This window comes from Hyaena hyaena, unplaced genomic scaffold (assembly GCF_003009895.1).
Source record: "Hyaena hyaena isolate Hyena2069 unplaced genomic scaffold, ASM300989v1 scaffold_2272, whole genome shotgun sequence".
NCBI classification, from domain to species: Eukaryota; Metazoa; Chordata; class Mammalia; order Carnivora; family Hyaenidae; genus Hyaena; species Hyaena hyaena.
This window is the reverse complement of record NW_024082906.1, coordinates 16,738-31,450: the sequence shown is the minus strand read 5'-3', so window position 1 is coordinate 31,450 and position 14,713 is coordinate 16,738. Positions and strand designations below refer to the sequence as shown.

Genomic DNA, 14,713 nt, shown 5'->3' with positions numbered 1-14,713 from the left:
TACAGAGATGAATTTCTCACAAAAACTTTGAAAATGTTACACATTCTTCTTTATTGGAATAGGGAAATCCGTTGAAATTACTGCAGTTATCTAAAGGAAAACTGAGAGTTGCTTGGACTAAAGGAGTAAGTATGATAATGCAGAGGAGTGGCCAGTTATTTTAGACACAAAGAACAGGACTTACCCAAGCACTAGAAGCTATGAGAGAAGCTATGAGAGAAGTACTAGAAGTGGCTATGAGAAAAAAAATAGGAATGACAGTTGACTCTCAGGATCTGGCTTAAGTACAAGATCAGGAAAGAAAGAACAAGACTAGTTTCTCAAAAGGGAACAAAAGCACACTTGATTCATCCAACCTCTTGTAGCTTCTATATATATCAAAATTGGAATAATGCAAATATTAGTATGACCCCTTCACACGGGTGGTTCATATTTGTGAAGTATTGCAAAATTTTTAAAAAATCTCACACTTCTAAAAGGAAAAGTATAAAGAAAAAAACAATTAAAGTAAATAACATTACTAAGAAACCTTAAAGGAGTAACATCAAGTAGGCTACTTTATACACTAAACACAAATTAATTCAAGTCTCTTACAGAAAAACAAGATGTCAAATTTGGTTAAAAAAACAGATCTGTTATATACAACAAACATGTAATAAATAGAGTTAGAAAATATAAGGATGATCAAAGAGATGCTAAGAAATTTGAATAAAAAATCAAGAGTGGCAAATAAAATTAGTCAAAGTAAAACACAAGGATAAAAAAGTAACCAGGACAGAAAGACAGTATGTTATGATACAAGACATAATCATGAAGGAAATTTAGCAGTCATTAGCCTATGCATCAAACAATGTGGCAACTATACTCACATAAAAAATAAATATTAGAAATATCTATCAAGAGGGGTGCCTGGGTGGCCCAGTTGGTTAAGTGTCCAACTTCTGCTCGGGTCACAATGACATGGTCCATGAGTTCGAGCTCCGTGTTAGGCTCTGATGGCTCAGAGCCTGCAGTCTGCTTCAGATTCTGTGTCTTCTCTCTCTGTCCTTCCCCAACCCACTCTCTGTCTCTGTCTCTGTCTCTCTCTCTCTCAAAAATGTATAAACATTTAAAAAAAGAAATACCTATCAAGAGAATATGGTAAAAATACCTTTATGATGAAAGATTTTAATATCCATTTTCAGAATCTAGAAGATAAAAAAGGAATGTCAACTAACAATTACTAATACTATCAAAAACTTTCAAATTATCTATATTAAGATTTATATGTCTCCCTATGGAGACATAGGGCAGGCAGTTCAGGGCTGAGAACAGCACCGTTATGATGTTTCTTTTACATGTAGTGATTTTATGGCCATATGTGCATTCACAGCATAGGTGGTGATGATTCCTTTAATGTTTCAGACCTATAGCAATTAGAAACTGACATTTGTCTGACCAAGTCTTGCTTGGTTTAGTTCCATTACAATGGGAGAAAAATTTTAGGATATTAAGAAGATTTTTTTACTCCTTTATTATCGCATCAAGAAAACCCTAAGCAATAAGCAGATATTATATACACTCTTTACAGTCCTCTGGCAAGGTGACATTTCTTCAAAGCCCATGCAGCCTGGACACCTAACCTCACCTAGCCTACTTGGTCCTTAGGCAAATACATAAAGACAGCTTTGCTTACCGCCCACAGACCGGCTTGAGGGCAATTAGCAAGCAATGATGTGAATGGGATGATATGTTTTAACTTGTTTTATTACCTTTCCTGGAGCAGAAAACAAAGACCTCAAATGACATCCAATTATAGTTCTTAATTCATGTGAGGCCTGTTCAATGCTGACATCAAATCACAACATCCTTAACCTCACTTGGGTGCCAAAAGACATGATTTTCTCCCATTCTCTAAAATAAACTTCAAGTAGCAAATATACATAATTGGCTAGACAAAGAGGGATTTCTCCCAGGAATTTGCAATATGTGTAATTTGTCTTCTCTCCTTGTTACAGTATGTATAATTTATCTTGGGAGAAATGAATAGGAAAAGGGCACAGGGGTCTTTCTGCAACTTGGTTATTAGTCACAACCTATTAATACCATGTTCTTCCCAAGAGAGATGAGTAATGCTGTAGCCCCATGATATCAGAGGCTTGGAAGCGACTCCCGAAACAGAGAGTGCTGCAGGAGGAATTAGATGAGAATTCTGGTCACAGATTAAAGGGAAAGAGACTGATTAAAAAAAATTCTAAGACTTTCTGAGAAAAGTTCAGAATAAGGGTCACATTTTGGAAGAGAAATTAATTCAACTTAAAACAAATGAGATATTTTCCCCAAATGTGAATATCCATCAAGGAGCTGGAAGTGTGGGAGAGGTCCGGAAAACAGATTAACAAGGAGAGTTATTTGGGTTTAATTCACACAGAGGCAACGATGTTTATCAATGTTAACAGTATCTTTCTAGTAATTGCATTGCCTAGTTGTTGACATTATTTAACTGATACTTTATTGCTCAAGTTTGTGTCTTAAAAAGAAAATGTTTGGGGCGCCTGGGTGGCTCAGTTGGTTGAGCGTCCGACTTCGGTTCGGGTCATGATCTCACGGTTTGTGAGTTCGAGCCCCACGTCGGACTCTGTGCTGACAGCTAGCTCAGAGCCTGGAGCCTGTTTCAGATTCTGTGTCTCCCTCTCTCTCTGACCCACCCCTGCTCACACTGTCTCTCTCTCTCTCTCTCAGAAATAAATAAAAACATTAAAAAAAAAAAGAAAATGTTTATATACATTGTAATCATCTTAGTAAATACCAAAAACAAAATGTTTAAATAATCCTACCTGTTAGATGCTAGGTCTTTTATTGGGTGAAAGGGCCTTTGAAAATAAACCAAATTTTAAACTACTTTTATTTTTAGAGTATCTACATTTAAAATAATGTGCATACACACACACCTATTTAGGCAGAAATAACAGAAAAGCCTTTGCAAATATTTCTTAGGTTAAAGAAAAGATGACATAGTGAATTTTAAGTGGAAGTGATGGTTTGTTTACAGGCTGTTCAAGGAGTCTTGATCCCCCTTTCTGCCTCCATTCCTGCACACAGTACCCACATCCCCACCCTCTGCCCTGGAACTCTACAAGAAGCTAGAATCACTGCCACGTGGCTGTCCCACGGGGATAACAAAGGGCCAGCAGTGCTCCCTGTCTTGCCAACTCCATCCTTTTCATTTCTCTTTCCACTTTTCCAGGTTCAGAATGCCTCCCTAGTCTCTGAAAGGAAAAAAAAAAAAAAAGGTACTGCAAGTTCGTTTATTTTTTTGTTTTTGTTTCTGTTTTTCTTGTTTTAATTCAAGTTAGTTAATATATAGTGTAGTATTGGTGTCAGGAGTAGAATTTAGTGATTCATCACTTACATAGAACACCCAGTGCTCATCCCAACAAGTGTCTTCCTTAATGCTCATCCCCTCTTCCACCTCCCCTCCAGCAACCCTCAGTTCGTTCTGTTTTTAAGAGTCTCCTATTGGGGCGCCTGGGTGGCTTAGTCGGTTAAGCGTCCGACTTTCGCTTAGGTCATGATCTCGCGGTTCGTGGGTTCGAGCCCCGCGTCGGGCTCTGTGCTGACTGCCAGCTCAGAGCCTGGAGCCTGTTTCGGTCTGTGATTCCCTCTCTCTCTGACCCTCCCCTGCTCACGCTGTCTCTCTCTCTCTCCTAGAAATAAAAAAAAAAAAAAAATTAAAAAAATTAAAAAAAAAAAAAAAAAAGAGTCTCCTATGGGTTACCTCCCTCTCTGGTTTTATCTTATTTTATTTTTCCTTCCCTTCCCCTGTGTCCATCTGTTTGGTTTCTCAAATTCCACATATGAGTGAAATCATATATTTGTCTTTCTCTGACTACCCTATTTTGCTTAACATAATACACTCTTATTCCATCCACACTGCTCCAAATGGCAAGATTGCATTCTTTTTGATTGACAAGTAATAATCCACCATATAAATATACCACATAGGACTGAGGGAGTGGTGAGGGGAAGGAACATGTCTGTGCATCGATGTGATGGGGAATATGATGGAGGGGATGTTCATAATCCAATCAAGCCAGAGTCATAGCATATTTTCTTTTTCTCTTACAATAAAAGATGTTATGCAGGGTTTTTCTCCCTGCTTAAAAGATCTTAAAGGTAAGAATCATGTCTTACCCAAGTCAATTAGTGTTTAGTGAGTGAGAAGATGAGTGAATGAATAGATAAGAGAATGAAGTTTAATTCTTGGGGGTGATGGCTAAAGATGTTGGAATAGGGCATTTTCAGTCTACAAGCTTTTCAATATACATTTTGTCAGTTAATTCTTGATAGAAGTGCATAATTTTAGAGATAAAACAACTAAGATACTTTTAAAGTCAAGACACGAATCCAGGTCTTCTGACTCCAAATAGTTGCCATTTTTCACTCTACGAAAAATGTGTCTTTTAAAAGTGTCTTTTAAAGAATGACAGAAATCAGAACAGTGATGTCCAAGGCTAGAGAAGGAGGAAGTTTATTAGAATCTACGTAGAGGGGGCCAATAAAGGGTGGCTGAGGCCCACGGAAGCAGCCACTCCTTCGGCTAGCCCCATTTGGGCTTCCTTCCTCTTATTGGTGGTTTTTGAGTTGCCTCAGTGGCTACATGACCTGGGGCTCTATGACCCAGAGGCCCAGTATCTTGACTGCCATGTTCTGTTCTCCACTCCATGTAGTAAGTGCTTTGCTTTTCTGATTGCCTGTGCCCTCATCCCCACCCTCTCATAAAAGCTCTTTGGAAAACCAGTATAAACTCCTTTGTGGACCTTGTATGATTACAGCCACTCCTAATCCCACTTCAGAGTAAGAGTAATACCTGATTCCAGGTCCTCTAGGCCATTCCTTGGTCTTAATGCTTGTAATGACAACAGCCAACTACTAAGAACTTCCTATGCCAAATATAGTGCTGATCCCTTCAAGTGTTTAACTATTGACCCTCTAATATACCCATGGCATTTATATTATTATTATTATTATTTTACTGCGAAAGGAACCAAGATCAGAAAAATAAGATAACTTAGCTAAGGTCAGTACTCAGTTAATTAGGACAGGAGCTGTATGTCAACTTCAGGTCTGGCTGATGGCAAAGCCCAGGTTCTTCCATAGCAGCAGGTACCTGGTACACATACTCTATCTCCAGTGAGTCCTTCTTGACAGTCATGTCTAAAACAATACCTACCCCCAGTCACTCTTTGGTCTTTTACCCTGTCTTGTTTTTCTTCAGACCACTGACCACTCATGAATGAATTGATTTCTTATCATTTGTCCCCATGACTAAAATCTAAGCTTCCAGAGAGCAGGGACTTACCAGTTTTGTTTGTTGCTGCCTTCTTCATTATGTAAAGCTGAGCCTGGCAATAGTTTTATCTCAGTAAATATTTTCTTTAAATATATGAATGTATAACTCTAGAATACTTGTTATTTCAGTTTCTAAGGAGAGTTCCCTTGATATTTTTCCTGTAAGAATGAGGGCAAAGTTATACAGAAAAACTAAGAAATGACACGAGAGGCAATCTAGATAATGCTAAACAGCAGGAGGGTTAAATAATGTTTCTGACATTACACATTCATTTCTGTGTTAGAATATTCCAGCCCCATATTACTGACAGATTCCTAATCAGCTTATGATGCTGCAATAAACATTTCCCAATCTTAGTAGTCCACAACAGCAAACATTTATTCCCACTGCAGGTTGGCTGGAACTCTGCTGGGCTTAATAATTTAGCTCCGTGTCTTCACATTCTTGGTCCCAAGCTGAAGGACAGTCACTATCAGGGCCATGCTGGTCTTAACAGAAAGCAGACATTCGAGGAGAGACATGGGCAGTCCACAGAAGCACATTCAATATTATGTCTATTCATATTCCATTAGCCAAAGCTAGTGATATGATCAAGCCAATGTCAATGGAGAGAACAATGCATATAAGAATTCAAGGACAGTGGTGTCTGGGTGGCTCAGTTGGTGAAGCATCCAAGTTCAGTTCGGGTCATGATCTCATGGTTCATGCGTTCAAACCCCACATTGGGCTCTCTGCCATTTGCACCGGGCCTCTGTTTCTGCCACCCCCCTCGCCTGCCTCTGTCTCAAAAATAAATATACATTAAAACATATAAAAACAAAGAATTCAAGGCAAGATCAGGGAAGGAGTAATACAATATACTACATAGGTATACTTCTAGATCACTATATCTAAGATCATTTCCTTCAGTGATTACACACATTTATAAATGATCATCTTATATTTTTCATCGTTTTTTCTTCTCTAAGTACAGACTTGTTTCTACTGAATGTTGGCCAGATTTTAATTATACATTTTTCCCAACTTTATACAAACTGTGGATTCATTTTCATATGAATTTCTAAGTTACTAACTCTCAAATTTGGTCTCATCGACAAATTTAATCTTATTTGGTCAAATATGACCAAAGTCCATGAAAATCAAGGTCATTGGAAAGACCTTAATTTTTTGAACACAGAAATCACATAAGATGATTTTTCCATAACAAAATCAATAGAATATTTGATTTGTCAGCTGTAAGATATCCAACCTGCTTGGTCAGAGAAAATGCAATCTTAGTTTTAAAGACTTCCTTAAGAATCATGACATTTTGCTGTTCTTAGAACTTTATCAATATTTCATTATGATATTCTTCTCTGCAGGAGAATTTAAGAAAAATATTCTATTAATCATGGAGATATTAAAACTATCTGTCACTTGTAGCATGCATATGTAATAAAGTAATCAGATAAAATTGATATCAGAGACAAATGGTCCACATTAAAAATGTCTGCTCGAAGTTCTGAAATTGCTTTTTTGATGATCTCAATAACTAAATCTCTCAATCCGCAAATGAAGATAAATGTGAAGAAACTTTTTTAAACTCTGAATTGTAGAACAGAATAAAAAGAGGCCTAAGGTAGCTAACAGTGTAATAGCTGAAAAAAAAATGCTTCCAAACTTTTCAAGACAAATAAATAGTCAAATTAACCTACTGGCTATTTTCTTGGACATGTATTTCAAGTTCTCCATAACTGTATTTAAAATGAAACTAATGGAAGCATATGAACTTAAGCAAATCTTTATATACATATGGGTTTTAGTTTTAAAGTGTGTATCTAAAGAGACTGGGGCACCTGGGTGGCACAGTCAGTTGAGTATCCAGCTCTTATTTTGGCAAGTCATGATCCTAGGGTGGGTCATGGAATTAAGACTCATGTTGGGCTCTGTTCTAAGTGTGGAGCCTGCTTGAGTTCCTCTCTTTCTCTCCCTCTCACCCACTTATGCTTGCTCTTTCTCTCTCTAAAATAAAAATTTAAAAATTAATTAAAAATGAATAAAATAGAGTTAGACTAGAATCAGTATGCCCCATATGCCCTGGAAGATAGTGCATTTAAAAAAAGGCCGGGGAGGTGGGGGAGAGGGGGAGCTGGAATGAGGTCAATGAATATGCTAGATGACAAACATTGTTATTTGCTTCCCAATATCTACTTTTCCCAACTTCCTCACAAGTGGAATCCTGATGTTGAGGATAACAATGTACCTGGTTTAAAAAAAAATCACACTTTCATAGACTTCAGACTTCTTAAGAATGTATAACCTAGTTCTGACCATAAAATTTAAGCAAAAACCTATTGGGTATGTCCCCTATTGAGTGAGAAAATTACATAACCCCCAGGAAAGTAATTGTAATACAGTACCCATAAAGGTGCCTGAGAATTTTAGGTGGAAAATCACCCAATAACAACAGCTGAGCAGAAAGGCTGAACGAGTTCAGCTCATGATGATTTAATTTTTTTAAATGTTTATTTATTCCTGACAGAGAGAGAGAGAGAGAGAGAGAGAGAGAGAGAGAGTGTGTGTGTGTGTGTGTGTGTGTGTGTGTGTGAGCAGGGGATGGTCAGAGAGAGGGAGACACAGAATCTGAAGAAGGCTGATAGCACAGAGCCCTATGTGGGGTTAGAACTCATCAACCTTGAGATCATGACCTGAGCTGAAGTTGGATGCTTAACTGACTGAGCCACCCAGGCGCCCCCAGATCATGATGATTTAATGAAGCCACTGAACCAGCCCTGAGCTAACTACTCCTGGATTTCTTTTCATTAAGAAATAAATAAAATAAAATAAAAAATACCTCTCTTTAGTTAAATCAATGTAATTGGGTTTCTGTTAGATGTAGCTGTCTCAATTCTTGACTCAAAATCTCTCTCAGTCACTCATATGTTCATTAGCTAATAAAAACTCTGAAAAGCCCTGTGCTAAGGAAATCTATTTAACTTACTTTAATAGAGAATTTCTCAAACTGATTCATCAACAGATACCTGATAATTTTCTTATGAACTAGCATCCTAATGTCTACCTTGTAGTAAGCATTTGACCAGAGGTCTTAAAGGCATAGGAATTTAACATTCTGTAATTACAAAATTAAAACTCTAAAAGCCTATGTATTTTCATACCACAATTGCCCTGAATCCCATACTTCTCAGGAAGAGTTTTTACCAGTGACAGTTACTGACATAAGCCATTATTCAAAGAGCATTCTCAGTCTCCATAGATGTTGGGTGTGCCCATGACCTTTAGAGGGCTTAGGCAAAAAAGTCCTGAAAATTATCTTTCCTCTTTCCTCTGGTTCATCCAAAGGTGACTGTTGAAACTTAAGGCAGATAATGCTTTATCTAATTCCTAAGGAAATGTAAGCAGGAGAAAATTACATAACCTTTCTTTGGATTTAGATTTATATTTCCCAGCTTTAGTATTATCAACACTTGATCAGCATTCTCTCACTGGTATTTGAGTTCCCTTTCTTTTTTCTCTATGTTGCAATCACTGGAGAAAAAGTTCCTTAACTATCATATATATGAAGGCATTTATGTCAATCCATTAGCCATGGTTATGTCAACTAATAGACAAAAGCACAGAATGTGTGAAAATGCTTTGTTCATACTAATGTTTTTCAACTAAGTTTCTGCATCTAACGATTAATTTTATCATCACCATACATTTTCAGAGCTCTATGTTAAGCACAGATGAGCCTCAAGGAAGGTAAATGCTTTGACTCTTACCCTATATTCTAAATGAAGAGGAAGTACATAGAGAAAAATAACTGGGGGAAATGATACTTTATCATTTGTGTTTAGAACTTAAGGGTAAATTCCTAGGTTTTATAACTTCACATTTGCTTTATTAGTAGTTTTTTAAATGAGAAAATTACATTTAAGCCACTGGTCTTTCAGTGCATTTACATTCTGACATGGAATTAGTCTGGAGATAGGGCAATGATTGGGGGATGGGGGGAGGGTGGTTCTGAGCATAGCATGATGTTTCTTTTTTTTCTTTTTTTTTTTTTTTCAGCCAGACTAGATTGCAATAAAAGACAAAGTAAAGCCTAAAACAGTGAAACCAAACTGCAACTGCTAGTCATTCACTATAATCATTTCAGTTTCTACAGCAATGGAATATGGGAGGAACCGCTGCAGCAACATCAGGGAAGTGCCCAAATTCCTCATCAGGGATGCAGGAGATTGCCCTCGGTACACACAGCAGCAGCCTCCATGTGGAGCTTCAGTAATCGATCATATGGACCTGGAATAGCAGTAGCACCTTCAGTGCACAGGGTAAGCAAAGCTGTTTCCTTGGAGTTCGCCAAAAGAGGAGCTATCACGACCATAAGTAAGGACATAAATAAAGGAAGCATGGATCATTCAGGCTAATCCACTGACTACACATGAGGAGCCTGGAGGTTCCTGGAGGAGCCTGGAGTTCTTATAAGAATATGGATTGGCAAACTTATTTTTTACTCTAAGACCGCCATAGTGCAGGAAAAAAAAAAATGAATAAGACCAGAAAAAGGAACCAGCGGCATATCGGAAAATAATTGTTAAACAGAATTTGGTGGTCTAGCATCTTGTAGACTAAGATTCCCAGAAGGTGTGATGAGATAAATTGTCTAAAGGAGTTGGTTAGATAACAGAAAAATAATTTTAAGTAGTGAGGGATAAAAAGAATAACAATTCTACGTATAATAAAGCTGGGGGTGGGGGAGAGAAAAAAAAATACCAAAAGCATGAACCTATTAAGGGGTTCCTATTACTGGAAAATCTAGATTAAGTGAGCAAAAACACACATATGTCTATAAAGCAGTTTCTTTGAATTAACCCTACACCAAACACAAGGTACAAATAAATGACAGGTACTTTCAGCTCTAGTTTTGCGGGAGATAGCTGCGCTGGCTATAGGGCCCTGGGGAGCATACAGACAAGAACACATGGTAAAGTAGGGCAGATTATAAAGAAGGAGTAAAAATAGAAAATAAAATCTTATCACAGTAAGGTCAGGAAACATGAACTTCAAAAGATAGGAAAGATGAAATGTTCTGGAAATATATAGACCTTGTATATGAACAGTGGGGCCTTTTTCTGTTGTTATTAAATATAAACAGTCTTTAGCCCCTTTTAATCCCTATCTGATCAAAAGCATTATTGAGCCACTTTATAGCTTAAAAAATAGGTATATTTTTAGAATAAAGAGATTTCTGACAATTGGAGAAAAGTTATATTAGTAAACTTTCTAAAATATAACATTAAATCTGAAAAATACAGACAGGCAAATTTTCATATGACATAAAAATTATGAAGGACAAAAACAAGAAATCACAAAAAAAGCATTAATGTCCACAAAGAAGACAGAATAGTGGTAAAAACTTAAAAGATTTATTGTGAAAATCCTTTCAGTCTAATTGGATCTTCTATAACCATGTCTTTGCTTTTTATTTTAATATATAAACTTAATCATTTATTTTAACTTCAGTAAATATACTTTGTAGTCTCTTTAATACTAAATTGGTTACAATCAGACTGGTATGACAAAATTGCTCCTGATTATAGGATGATGAAACTAAACAATAATTTCATGTGTAATTATGGTATCATTCAGTGTTACAGTACTTAATACATTTCAGATTCACGACCTCCTTTGCATGTACAATAAGCATTTAGGTACACGTATTCATACCTCTTACTAGAAGAAGGAGAAATCTGAGCCAAACCAGAAATGTGAACCACGGAAACCTAGAAGGCTCAGTTCTAACCCTCGTATAGGCTTACTCTAATAATATATCCCCATTTACTTGTGATGGGGATAAAACATATGTTCATCTTCTTCTTCTAAAAACATATGTTCATCTCTAAAAACTTTTAATTTTTCTCTTTATATACTTCTGCTTCAAATGCTCTTTTCTAAAAATTATGCTTCTTTTAGAGAGAGTGTGTGCACTAGCAGGGCAGAAGGGCGGGGGGTGGGAGTCTTTTTAAATTTTTTTAATGTTTATTTATTTTTTGAGAGAGAGAGTGTGTGAACAGGGAAGGGGCAGAGAGAGAGGGATACACAGAATCTGAAGTAGTCTCTAGGCTCTGAGCTGTCAACACAGAGCCCGACACGGACTCGAACTCATGAACCATGAGATCATGACCTGAAGCGAGACACTAAACCGACTGAGCCACCCAGGCACCGAGAGAGAGAGAGAAAGAGAGAGAGAGAGAGAGAGAGAGTCTTAAGCAGGTTCCATGCTAGACATGGAGTCTGATGCAGGGCTCAATCCCACAACCCTGGGATCCTGACCTGAGACAAATCAAGAGTTGGACATTCAACTGACCAAGCCACCAATGGTCCCTCAAATGCCCTTTTAATAGGATTTTATTCATGGACATATTCCTGACGATGCTGAGAAATCCACTCTGTTCCCTTCAGCACAAAAATTGAGTATTTATCATGTTCCCATCATAAAAGATCTGTGAGAATCTTTTGCTCATATTCACATCAAAATAAAGCCCTTTGTAACTAAGAATCTTTATAAACATTACGGAAGTCTAAGTCCAGCATAGTTAATTACTGAAAAGTTTCTCCCACTGTCAGCTATTTTAGTCAACATAACATTAGATTCTTAACTTGTTTCAATTTATTTGTTTATTTTTTTAATGTTTTATTTATTTCTGAGAGAGAGAGAGAGAACAGGGGAGGGTCAGAGAGAGAGGGAGTCACAGACTGAAACAGGCTCCAGGCTCTGAGCTAGATGTCAGCACAGAGCCCGACGCAGGGCTCGAACCCACGAACCGTGAGATCATGACCTGAGTCAAAGTCGGACGCTTAACCAACTGAGCCACCCAGGCGCCCCAACTTGTTTCAATTTAATAATCCATTAAAAGTTTTCTAGATATAACTCTTCCTTATTAAATGAACAAATGGATCTGGGTTATCAAGTACAAGCTTATAATTTACATGTATCTTTTGTACATTTCCTATCACAATACTCAGGTTTTTCAAGGATGGAAGTGTTATTTATATGGAAAAAATAATTCACATTTATAAAGGTTTTCTAAGGTTTTTGGATACTGTCTTTTTTTTTAAAACATCACATTTTATGCCCCAATATAAAAGGCAGTGTTATCCTAAAAAATAGAGAATAAGAAACATTTTTTTAAAATTTACATTTAATAAACATATAAAATGCATCTGTGAATCAGAACAACAATAATATGAGCAAGGATGTCCAAATTAGAGAAGGAGAAATGGTGGAAAGTAAACAGGGAAAGATGGATACTTATGGCTACAGAGCTCAGACTAACCTGGCAGAATTTCCAAGGTGAGTATCACAAATCAATATCTGTCAATTGAAACACTGGAATGTGTGAGATGACTGTGGGGACATCCATGAACGAATATGGCAACATAAAAATCAGGGTCAGTAAGCCTGAACAAAGAATTCCACTGACATGCCATATTTTCAGGAAGCATTTCATCAGTGAGCAGAGTGAAAGATAGTGACATAAATGGAGGCATTTGGAGCTGTTCATTTAGGTTTGAGAGAGAAAAAAAACCAACCCAAGCACATTATAAACTGCCCAGTCCCATAATGAATCTCCTATAAATAACTGGTTCAGGATGAGAACCTCACCCGAAGGTAACACATAGTCAAAAACTAATCAGCATTGGTTCTTATCAGATATAATAGCACATAAAGGAGGAAACAGGAAGAGCAAATGGCAGAAGACAGTCACCAAAATAATCTTGCCACAGAGCAGATAACAAAAAAATGTCTTAAAATTTAAATGAAATGGTTAGTTTTCTAAAGCAACTACTCAAGTAAAAGATACAAACAATTATAGTTCATGAAATTATAGAACAAAGGAATGAAACATGAACCAAAAGAGCTTAGGAAAGCAGCAGATAGGAAGTGAAACCATTATAGAAATGGAAGCTACTCCAGCACAATTACAAAGGACAAAATATGGCAAAGAACACGGAGCATCATATTGAGACTAGAAAGCCAAATGGAAATGGAAACAGAGTTAAAGAGGACTCCAGGGAAAAATGGTCACTATGGAATCAAACATAGACATAAAAGGTTTCCCTAAAAGCAAGAATCAAACTAATGAGATATAACAATTATTTAACAATATAACACAAGAATATTTTCCAGAAAATAAAAGGAATAATGGTAAATCCAGAGACACTAAGAACACAGCATGTACCAGGAAAAATTTAGATACAGAATGACCAATTTCATTACAGAATAAAATCATTGGATTTCAAAGGTAATGAAAGAGTCCTCTAAACGTACGAATACAAAGACCAAGATACTTATGTATGCAGCTTTGCACGGTGGCAGTATTGTAGCCAATGAAGTTTATCTGAGACAAGATTATTGCTAATTGAAGATACTTATACATTGTAAATAATCAGGCTAGTTTCTAAAAGTTCCACGGAACACTACAAGAGGGTGGAGTAATGCCTCAGAGATTGAGATTGTGACTCAATAATTTTACTACCACCCAAATTCTCAGGTAAGAATAAAAACAATGAACTTAAGATACGCAAAAACTCAGAGTATGGTTTCCCAAAGAAACCATTCAAGGGTACATTTTAGCTACACAAGAAATAAATGGAAAGAGAGTGGCAAAAACAAACCAACAAAATCAACTAGTGATGAATGTTCATTCCTTTTAACTCTAGTACTAAGACTAAGCAGTTATAGAGATTATAGTTACAGACAAAATGTAAAAGTTACCAATCCTGACAGGAGTCTTTCACTTCCTTGTTCTCTTTCTGTATTAGGGAGAAGTGCGTAGAGAATCTTTGTGTGTGCAGGTGTACATCATGGATGAAGAAGCAGTGAGATAACTTGAGAAAGGATTATAAGGAGGTCATATTCTGCTTAGATTACCGGGAAAGAAAAGAAGTGTGTGGGGCTCAGGTCGGAGCTCTTACCAAAATCAAGCCTGTATATTTGTTGATGTGGCCCTTGTACTCCCTCAGAAACAGCCTGATGACTGATGTGTGAAGGTGATGCACCGTCGTATAAAGGAATTTTCTAGAGCACATCTTCCTTCCAAACACACTCTCCTATTGGTTATATATAGGGCCTCAGAGAAGAGAAATTCCAATTTACTAGGGCTCCAAAATTGAGTCGACAACTAGTTTCATAAAATGCAATTAATGTTGTTAAATTGAACTGAATCTTTTATTACCCCCATATGATTTTAAACATCAATTATTGGCCATCTTTAAAGAGATATTTATATAGAAGTCATACTTGCTGATTCTAGACTAACTGGGGAATTTTCTTGGTTTTAAAGATCAATTCACTCTCAGCACTTTTTTAGTGAGATGGGGGCTATTATTAAGCAA

General features: G+C 36.9%; 1 pseudogene; it reads left to right on the top strand.

Annotated features, from left to right (window-relative positions):
* Positions 1–13,676: 13,676 nt before the first annotated feature.
* On the top strand, positions 13,677–13,793 carry LOC120227403 (annotated as a pseudogene).
* The last annotated feature ends 920 nt before the right edge of the window (positions 13,794–14,713 follow it).